The following is a 10,487-nucleotide window of genomic DNA, read 5'->3' on the forward strand; positions in this document are numbered from 1 at the left end:
AATCTTAATGCAAACGGAAAGTGTTGGAGTGTCTACCCAGGTGAAAAAAAAAGTGCAGTAAAATACACTTTATTTTAGTACACTTTTACACTTCCATAATGTACAGTGCTCTATTTCCGTGCACTTATTTTGTACTTAATATACTAAAAGCTCTTCTTTAGTACTTCTTAAGATAATCTTAAGAACATCTAAGTGTACTCAACTGTGCTATTTTGAGACACCATGAATTTGAACTAAAATGTGCTTTTAACATACTATCTCTGTATAGAAAAATGTATTTAGTTACCACTTGTAGTACACTTGAACCCATCTTTCAAACACTTTTAAAAATGGACTTATGATGTATTTCAAATATAAGATTAATATATAATGAATATATACAAAATGTATTTATAATATATTACCAGGCAGTGCCAGGATTGTGAGTGATTGCTGGAATGTACTCACTCACTTTTTAATATTATTTGTAAATATGTGTACAAATGGTTGGTTTCTTTATTTTATTTTGTACTATTTTTATCAATAGATCTCAGCAACAAAGGAAAAAAAAAACATGTGTGTTGATTTCTCCCTAAGATGGCAAAGTGAAACACAAGTTTCCTTGAAGTGGCTCAGCATGGCCCCACATTGTTTACATAACAAAAGCAACTGTTCACAGCTGATTAAGGATATTAGCCTAAAGACTTCCAGCCCATCGGCTGTCCTGCGGGTTTTATAGGTAGAAAAGCCAAATGGCTGCTCTCTGGGACTTCTAGTGTTAATGCATTGCTCAAAAAACATGACCATAGTTTGTTCTTTCTGCCAGAATATGGACTACTGCTTGTTTGTTGTTCCTGTGATTTGATGATCTTGCTGTATGTCATTCAACTCTGCCTGTATAATAATTGACACAATTATGACAGAAATAACAATGACAAGAATTATTTTTTTGGAAAGTAAATAAAAACACTACCAAAATGTATATTTATATATTTTTTACATTCTTCCCAGTAAGTATTGTATTGTATAAAGTATTGTTACAGGGTATTACATAAGTAGACAGTAGCCTACTCTTTCAGTGTTTCACCGGAGACAAAAATACCCTCCCCGTACCATTAGTCAAGGTATTAGCATGGTAAACGTAACCTTGCAGTCTCGTGATACAGAGAATCACATTTGTTGACACTATAACGTTATACTACGGGCTTGTACGGTTTTAGGCTTATACTACATTTTTATTTCTGAGCTCAGTCCTTATGTAAATCAAACAGTCACTTCTTATTGCCTGTCTGATTTCACAGCGAACTTATGTTACTCAGCTAAGGTTACTGACACTTTCAGGACAACCAAATACCATGCAAAAGTACACTTACAGCGTTGGGTGCTGATCCACTTTGTTGTGTTCGTGATTTAAATATTGTCGGTGTAGCCTCATCCTTTAGGCGTGTTCCTGTGCAGGTATAGTCCTCCGGTGTGAAATGCTCGGAGCAAACACGCCACTTCTTCAGAGTCATCAACGGTGTTTTTGGATTCTTGTTCAAAGCAGCTAACCAAGCTCTCCGCTGTATGTGGTGAGCTGGAATTCTGTGAAACATGACGGCACTATATACCTTCTCCTTCTTATCACAACCCTTTACGGTGCACGTTATAACCATGATTGTCCACAAACTATCTTCCTACAACCTGATACTTGGTCAACTCTGCTCAAACTATTACTACTGGTGCAGGTCACGTTGGTTCTACTGACGGAGATGAGAGGGAGCGGGGGCCGGTGAGAGGACTTTTCACGAGTGAAGATATTACTGCGCCAAGTCAAAGTGCTCCCGAGCACTTGCTATGGTATTCCGCCATACAATATAGTTATCCATTTTACACGCTTAGAAAAGCGCAACGTTTTGTTTTGTGTCACCGTCCTAGGTCGAGTTACACTACTCGAGTAACTGTATTTAAATAGGGAAAACGTGGAGGTGTTTGGTAGCTTCTCTGCTTGGCCCCTATTGAATGAACTGGGCTAAGCTAAGTGCTAACAAAGTTTCGCGATTTAGTGCACGCACTGAGACGAGAGAGGTATGTATCAACTCGTCTTAGTTAAGGGAATAACATAGTTTAATATGAAAAAACTCATGTATTTTTATTGTAAAATTAATGACAGATTTAAAAAAAAATATCTAAATATATATTAACGGTTTAATCAAAATAAATTAACATCATATCAAAACAATGAAAACAGCAGATTTTTGAACATAACTGCACATATATCCCAACAACAAGCAATAAGCCTTTTCTCTCAAATAACAGCTCAACACGTTTTTGGCAGTTCAGCCATACATCTTGCTCTCAGTTTGTTTTTAAGGCTGTGGGCATTATGTCTGTATAATATCCCTTATCTCCATAGCCATGCCATGTTAGAGCTATCACTAGACCTTGCTCAGTCTGACTCGCCTTCTTCACTGGGACAGGGAGGGGTGCAGTTATGGGGAGACTGGGGTGCTGCTGACTCATCTGTTGTTAAGTCTGCTAAAAGGGGTATGGACAAAGATTTAATATGAATATCTTGCTAAATGTTTCCCTGCACTGATTAAATGTTGATGAAATGTAGGTTAACACTAACCTGCAGCTAGCTAGCTTATTTCACTATGGACAACCTCTTCCACTCTGAGGCGTATTTTTTTAAGATTTCCACCTGAATTTGACATACCAAAGTTTAAATGTTCACCCTTCACACATACAGTGAGAGAAATGTAAAATATTGGTGTCATTGTACAGAAAACCCCTCAAAATAACAAAATCAGATTGTAATACTTCAGAAATAACATTGTATGCATTTAAAATACTGTAATAAGCACTTAAATTTTTTTTTTTTTTTTCAAAATCCTGTCTTCGAAAATCTGTAATTCAGATTCTGTTTGCTCTAGGAACCTGCTGATTGTTTTCTTCGATTCCACTGGGTGACAATTTGTACCAGAACATTTTTTTTAATCTATCATCTTCTAAACAGAAGTTATTGAAATGTAACTGAAGGGAGGCAAAATTATATTTTAGTGTATACAAGTGTCCTTTGGATTGTCCTTTGCAAAAACATGTTTTACAGACTGCATTACCTCAAAAGTCCTATTTTTATTATATGGTATAGCACTTTATTTTATTATTTATTGATTTTCATCATTTTCATCTTTGTCTCTAAGATGCAAGATTTTGTTTAGCGTTTTACACATGTTTTTCTTCTTTCAGGTGGCACAAGACAATATAACATAAAATAAAATGTATGTGATCTTTAACAATGTATAACATGATCTACATCCTCCACATTTTTATCATTCTGTGCATCACTATAATATTTTGTCCCTTCCTCAGGCCTGTCTTGGAGATGTGAGGCTGAGGACCATCTGTGCCGGTCGTCCATGATCTCATGCAGCATCTGAAACAAAAAATAAAAGTTGTTAGTTGTTTACATTATAAAATATATATATTTCACGATTTAACTTTAGACGTCATCAGGACAAACAGGACATTTGGACAGCATTTCTCATGAAAAAGTGGATAAGTATTCATACACAGCACAGATCATAATCAGAGAACATGTTTTTAAATAGAGTTGTTTTCTAAATAAAGTTTGAGGACGCTTGGTGGTGAAGCTCTGCTTCATCATGGTGTTTTCGTCAGCAGAAAGCGGAAAGAGGCAAGACCATACCATCTACAATGCCTTATCGCAGAAGAGGCTGTTGCTCATCCCTCGTGTTGCCTTTGCCACGAGCCTGCTGTTATTAGCTTGGTTTTCAATAATATTAAACTTTCATTACCCAGGGTCGGTTTGCTGAGAATTAATGCTCAGTGGCGAGCTTTATAAGCTAAGATGCATGTCTTGTGGAATGATAGAAAACTTGGATACCCAGATGAAAACCACATTAATGAGAAAAGTAAATGAAGGATCATTGTGCTGTGAGGTGATAGTGCTAAACACTGAGCTACTGTGCAGTAAAATCAAATCAAAGTACATTTGCAATAGCTTAAATTATTCACCTGAAATAATGTATTATATTAGAGTGTTTTTTTTTATTTTCTCTCTAGGTGCAGAGAGTGTCTTCCTGAGGATTGGTTCTGGTGGGACTGTGATGTATTGCATCTCAAAAACAGCCTCTCCACAACAGGGAAAGTGTGATTCATGGGGTTTTTGAAGCCATTCCTCCAACCTCATGCATCATTAAATATTGGATATTGCACCCATGAGCAAGGTACGTTCTCATGAAAGTCCTGATTTTGCTGTTCATGCGTGTCAGCAGCCAGTTACAGATCATCTAAATTAGTGGTTTTCTTTCTTTTTCCAGCTTGCATTTTGCCAACTGTGTCTCACTTGAGTAGCCACATACAAGAGGGGCTGACTGTAACTTGTCCCTTTGATGGATGTTCTGAAACTTTCAGTGTAAAAACATCCTTTTCATCTCATATTTCCAGATATCACAGAAGCTGGAATGTCACTCAGATAGCACCGGTTCATCTATGTGAAGTTGTAGAACAGTCTTCTGCAGGTGAGGGACCACAAGAATGAAGTGCAAGATGCCTACACAGTATGAAAAACAGTTAAAAGCATCAATACAGAAATAAATGTACATATTTGTAGTAATTAAATCCCCTCAGTCTGTTGACAGCAATGAAATGAGCTTTAAGTGTCAATTTACAGCAGATCTGAAGACATCAGCATAATAAATTAGATGAAAACAGGAACTATTGACATGAAATAAAGAGTGTGAGATGATCCGCTGATGATCTGAATGTCTTGTTGAATGAGTGTTGATAGTCTGAGGATCATCTCACTTTATTCTGAGTGTTTGCTGTTAGAAACTGATTATTGGAGTCATGATATGTGAGAAAATCCTATAAACTGCTCTAGTGAAAGACAATACTGTTATTTCTCACAATATGACATTAATAATGCAAAAACCAACACACACTCACCATCACCAACCACTAAAGATGAATAACTACAGTAATATGATAGATATGAATTGAAAGTTTGATTTTCTGATAATAAGTACATTGATTGCAGGAGTGAAATTAGATCAGAAGAGACAATGATCACAAAAGTACACAAAGCCCAAAGTAGAGTTGTTGTCATGATACAGAATCATCTCATATTTAAGATATCAAAGCAGTGCTCAGTATTAAACTCTACAGATCAGTTTGTCCAGTATAGGCTACATGTAGATTAGAGAGGAAGAATTAAAGTGTGAACTCAATGTAAATGAAATACACTAAAATGATTTTTCATAAGTATAAACCAGAATGAGAGTCTGAGGAGTGAAATGTTTCCTCAGATGAACTGCATTAAGTGAAGATTATAGAGCTTTTTAGCTTAAGCTGATTTAAGTTTTATCTGCTTTGTATTGTCGTGACCAATAAAAAAGTGTTTTTATTGTTATGACCGTCTCCTGTGAGACTTTACTTAAACTGAGCCTCAGAAAAGAAGCACAAGAGAGTCTCCATCATTCCTGAAGATCTTCAGAACTTTATGATTGAGGCAGATCTGACTATTCTGACGCTACCTGAATAATCACAGGGTTAAAGCTGAATGATTAAAAGACACACCGACTGACAGTATATGTGACATTTGTGTGTGTTTTGTAATATTTATGTTGTGTAATCTGCAGATTAATATGAGCTTTGTTCATTTTGAACTTTGACATCCCACATTTAAACTCCTCAGGATTGTTTTTGGTGTTTCATATCAGGCTCACCTGTAGAGCATGTGTTGGGACTAACCCAGCATCCAAAGATGAATTAATAAACACTTGAAAACTGGGACCAATTTCAGAGAAAGAAACTCTGAGGGAACATCAAGTGAGGCGGAAGTTATTTTCATCCGGTTAACCAGATCACCCAGATCCTTTAAAGAAACATGCTGAAAATGATAAAAGCACCGGAGTAGCCAGCGAATTCAGAGTCAGATCTGGGAACTGTGAAGTGAAGGAAGAACAAATGACTATCACATTGTCAGAAAAAAAACTAAAACATTTCTCATAAAGTTCAGCCGAGGCTTCCTCATTGAACTGAATTATTGATTTAATTGTGGTAAATAAAATCTTAGGCCTTTGATGATGTATAGCAATATATATTGCAATATATATATATATATATATATATATATATATATATATATGTGTGTGTTTCTGTCTTGAGGTTCAGTTTAAGTAAAGCTCTCTGTCATTGGTTATTGATACATCACATGATCATCCAGACTGGATGCTGACAGTGGCGGGAAGTTTAACTTTGCAGAGAGTAGCTCATGATGGCAGCTGTTATTAGTCCAGCTTGTGAAAGAAAAAGATAAAAGTTTTCAGAAATATGAACCAGAATGTGAGTCTGTGGAGTAAAAGGCTTCCTCAGATGCTGAACTGCATTAGTGTAGAAGATAAATGATCGAGGGACGAGTAACAGCATCTCCAATATTGCTGGATAATGCTAGATTATAGAGTTTAAGATGATTTAAGTTTTAACTGCTTTGTAACATCCAATAAAATAAGTAGTTTTATATTTCTGAAAACTCATTTTAGTGTATTTCATTTACATTGAGTTCACACTTTAATTCTTCCAGTATAATCACCAGTATAGGCCACATGTAGATTAGAGAGGATTTAATACAGATCACTGCTTTGATATCTTAAATATGAGATGATTCTGTATTATGACGACAACCCTACTTTGTGCTGCTCTTTATTTCAAAAGGTTTTGTGATCATTGTCTCTTCTGATCTAATTTCACTACTGCAATCAATTTACTTTTATTAGAAAACCAAACTTTCAGTTCATATCTATCATATTGCTGTAGTTGTTTAGCAGCAGTGGTTGATGAAGATGATGGTGTTTTATTGGTGTTTTATCCATGTCATGTTGTGAGAAATAACAGTATTGTCTTTCAGTAGAGCAGTTTATAGGACTCCAATAATGTGTTTCTAACAGCAAACACTCAGAATAAAGTGAGATGATCTGCTAATGGTCTGAATGTCTTGTTGAATGAGTGTTGATAGTCTGAGGATCATCAATATTAACAGAGAAACTGCTGGAAACACTCTTTATTTCATGTCAATAGTTCCTGTTTTCACCTCATTTATTATGCTGATGTCTTCAGATCTGCTGTAAATTGACACTTAAAGCTTATTTCATTGCTGTCTGCAGACTGAGGGGATTTGTGGTGTTTATGTCTGCTTATTTCAGTCTTTATGCTTTCAACTGTTTTTCTTACAGTTCTTTACAACTTTTCTAGACATCTGTCAATATTTTAAGGAAGAAAAAATAAAGTTTAATTTATAACTTTTTGTTTCTAATTCTTCCTCATTTGCTTTACGATAGATGGATATAAATGATTAATGCAATTAGTTTAAGAGTGAAATACAAAAGGGGTTAATATAGCAACAAAACAAAACAAAGAAAGAAAAAGAAAGAAAACAATTTGTCAGGCATATTTAGAATAAGAATCATTTTCTGACATTCAAACACTGTATTGAAGGATCAAAATACTCTTTAATTGTCATTTTAAATCTTTATACTTTTAAAATATAACACAATTTAGTATGATCTCTTACTCCTTTATATACTTTATTAAGTACTGGTCAAAATAAATGTTGTTTCATTTTTAAATATTTCTGTTACACTAAATGATAATGACATTAAAACATTTGGTTTTCACAAAAGTAATTTGAAACATTAAAATAGACACTTGCATTTAATGGGTTTTCTATTTGAATTTGCTTTTGTACATTTAATTTGATGCAGATACTAAAAATTAAAACCCTATAAAAACAAACACAGTAACTGATATTTTTGATTTGGGCAGATCAGCTCCTCCAACCAATCTGTAGTTCAGTCAGTGAAGCTCCTCCCACTGCAGTTAATCAATAAATGTTGGAATATTCCCATCAGAAGAGCATCAGAGCATCAGGAAGAGCTGAAACCAGTAAAGACTGAGTTTATTAAAGAGGACAGTGAGAACACGAGTGATCCAGAACCCTGCAGAATGAAACACACTGAACATACTGAAGAACAAAGAGGTTGGTGTTTATTCTTCATTCATTCATGATGCTGAACAACATTCATGTTCTTGCACATTTAGATAAACTATCAAATACATACTGAACTTTTAACGACAACATTCATGTTAGAAAGATTCGCTGTTAAACTATGAAATGATACATAATGTTCTTTTCTAGATCAGTAAAGGGAAGTTTGAGAAACTGTCATACTGATTGTCAACATCAGATCAATCTAAATATTTACGTATTTTACATTTGTTTCATATCTGGTTCACTATTTCCAGGAGTGTTTCTAGAATTTAGGCATTTTCAATACAGTTTTCAACACTGTTATTTTTAGGAATAAACAGTAAACACCAAAATGTATGAAATAAATGATCTTTCCAGGATGACTGATAGGGTTGTGAGTGTAACTTGAGCAAAATCTCTTCTTACAGTAACTTTGGTAACAGGGTTGATGAATGCAGTCATTCATTTGTGTAAAAACTGAGACAATGGATTGAGATTATTTTCTTGTCCTCCCATCATGCTCTGACACTTCTTGGCCATACCGATAGATGTGTATTTCTATATTTTGGCTGTTTTTTTGTTTTTTTTACATTCAAGAAATATAGTTGAGAATGTCTATTTCATAAATGTTTATTTGCACTACTGTTTCTGACTACCATCTTCATTTATATGGCATTTATTATCTGCGTTTTTATCTTATTTAACTTTATTAATAACATAAATATGTTTATTTGCACTACCATTAAGCACAAGCGCCACATACTGTCAGGGAGTGAATTTGCACGTTCACTGTGCATCACCAGTGAAAATCGCTTGGGTGTGAACACAAAAACACTGGCGATAAATGCGTGCAATAGTCGTCCCGGTGTGTACAGGCCTTCAGGGACATCTGCAACTAATTTATGCAAATGCATCAAAGTGATCGTAATGTTTTGTAGCAGTTGTCTATCACAACAAGTCTCAATTTTATCACCTTTAACTTAATATTTCTCTCTTTAAATTATTTTGATTTACTGAAAGTGAAATTACTTTTTTCTCTTTTATTTCAGAGCTGATGGAAGTAAAGGAGGAGAGTGAAGAACTGAGTGAAGTGGAGGAGGAACATCAAGACAAACCTGGAGAAAAACCTTTGAGTCGCTCAAAGACTAAAAATACATTTTTAAAGAAAAGAAGAGCCAAGAAATCTACAAACTGCACTCAGTGTGGAAAGAGTTTCTCAACCAAACAAAGTCTTGATGTTCACATGAGAATTCATACTGGAGAGAAGCCCTTCACATGTGATCAGTGTGAGAAGAGTTTCTCAACCAAACAACATCTTAAGGAACACATGAGGATCCACACCGGAGAGAAGCCGTTCACATGTGATCAGTGTGGGAAGAGTTTCACACAAAGAGGAAATCTTAAGGAACACATGAAATTTCACACTGGAGAGAAGCCGTTCACATGTGATCAATGTGACAAAAAATTTCTAGGGTCATCAGACCTGAAGAAACATCTGAGAGTTCATATAAAGGAGAAGCCACATTCATGTTCTGTGTGTGGAAAGAGTTTTTCACATCTGTGTTATTTACATCAACATGAGAAAATACATACTAGTGTGAGAGAGTACATGTGCTTTGAGTGTGAGAAGACTTTTACTACAGCAAACCATTTAAAACGTCATGAGAGAATTCACACTGGAGAAAAACCTTACAAGTGTTCACACTGTGACAAGAGATTCAGTGATTCATCAACTCTGAAAAGACATGAGAGGATTCACACTGGAAAAAAGCCTTATAAGTGTTCACAGTGTAACAAGAGATTCAGTCAGTCATCATCTCTGAAAACACATGAGATGATCCACAGCAGAGAGAAGCCGCACACGTGTGATCAGTGTGGAAAGAGTTTCTCTTTTAAAAGTCACCTGAAGATACACATGAAGATCCATGCAGAGGAGAAACCACATCTCCACAGTCTGAAATGAAGTAGTTCATTTTTATGTGCTGAACAAAAAAATTCTTCTGTGTAACTTAGCTTTGCTCTCTGAACAGTGGCAGCCTGCAGCTGAATTTTTGTGATCACTGAAGCCCTGGGTATACTTCGGCCGTCCTCGTTTGTGAATCTGACATTCATAATTTTCGTCAAGCAGCAGGCTCATGGCCAGCCGCACACCCCGTCCGCAGGCAGCTCAAATTTCAAGACTGTGCAGATGGTGCATATGCAACAGCACATGCACAAGCAAGACGGAAGAGTCCACTAGGTGGCAATACGCACAGTACTTAGCACAATGTGCAGTCGTCAAAGAAGAGTGTGAAAAGCGATTCAAAAACAAGACAAACTCAGAGGCATGCTTTCCCCATCATTTTTAATTCCTGTTCTCTTGGTGCATCTTCTGAACTATGTTGCAATGGTGGATGCACTATTTTTCTTCTTCGTTCCTACCCAGCGAATGTCCCATTGATGACATGATGTCTGGTAATACTAAAGAAAATGTTTT

At 35.7% G+C, this 10,487-nt stretch overlaps 1 pseudogene; it reads left to right on the forward strand.

Annotated features, from left to right (window-relative positions):
* Positions 1-9,974, forward strand: part of LOC137005162 (zinc finger protein 271-like) — a 97,044-nt pseudogene extending 87,070 nt beyond the window's left edge.
* The last annotated feature ends 513 nt before the right edge of the window (positions 9,975-10,487 follow it).

Source organism: Chanodichthys erythropterus, chromosome 3 (genome assembly GCF_024489055.1).
Source record: "Chanodichthys erythropterus isolate Z2021 chromosome 3, ASM2448905v1, whole genome shotgun sequence".
In the NCBI taxonomy this organism is placed as follows: domain Eukaryota; kingdom Metazoa; phylum Chordata; class Actinopteri; order Cypriniformes; family Xenocyprididae; genus Chanodichthys; species Chanodichthys erythropterus.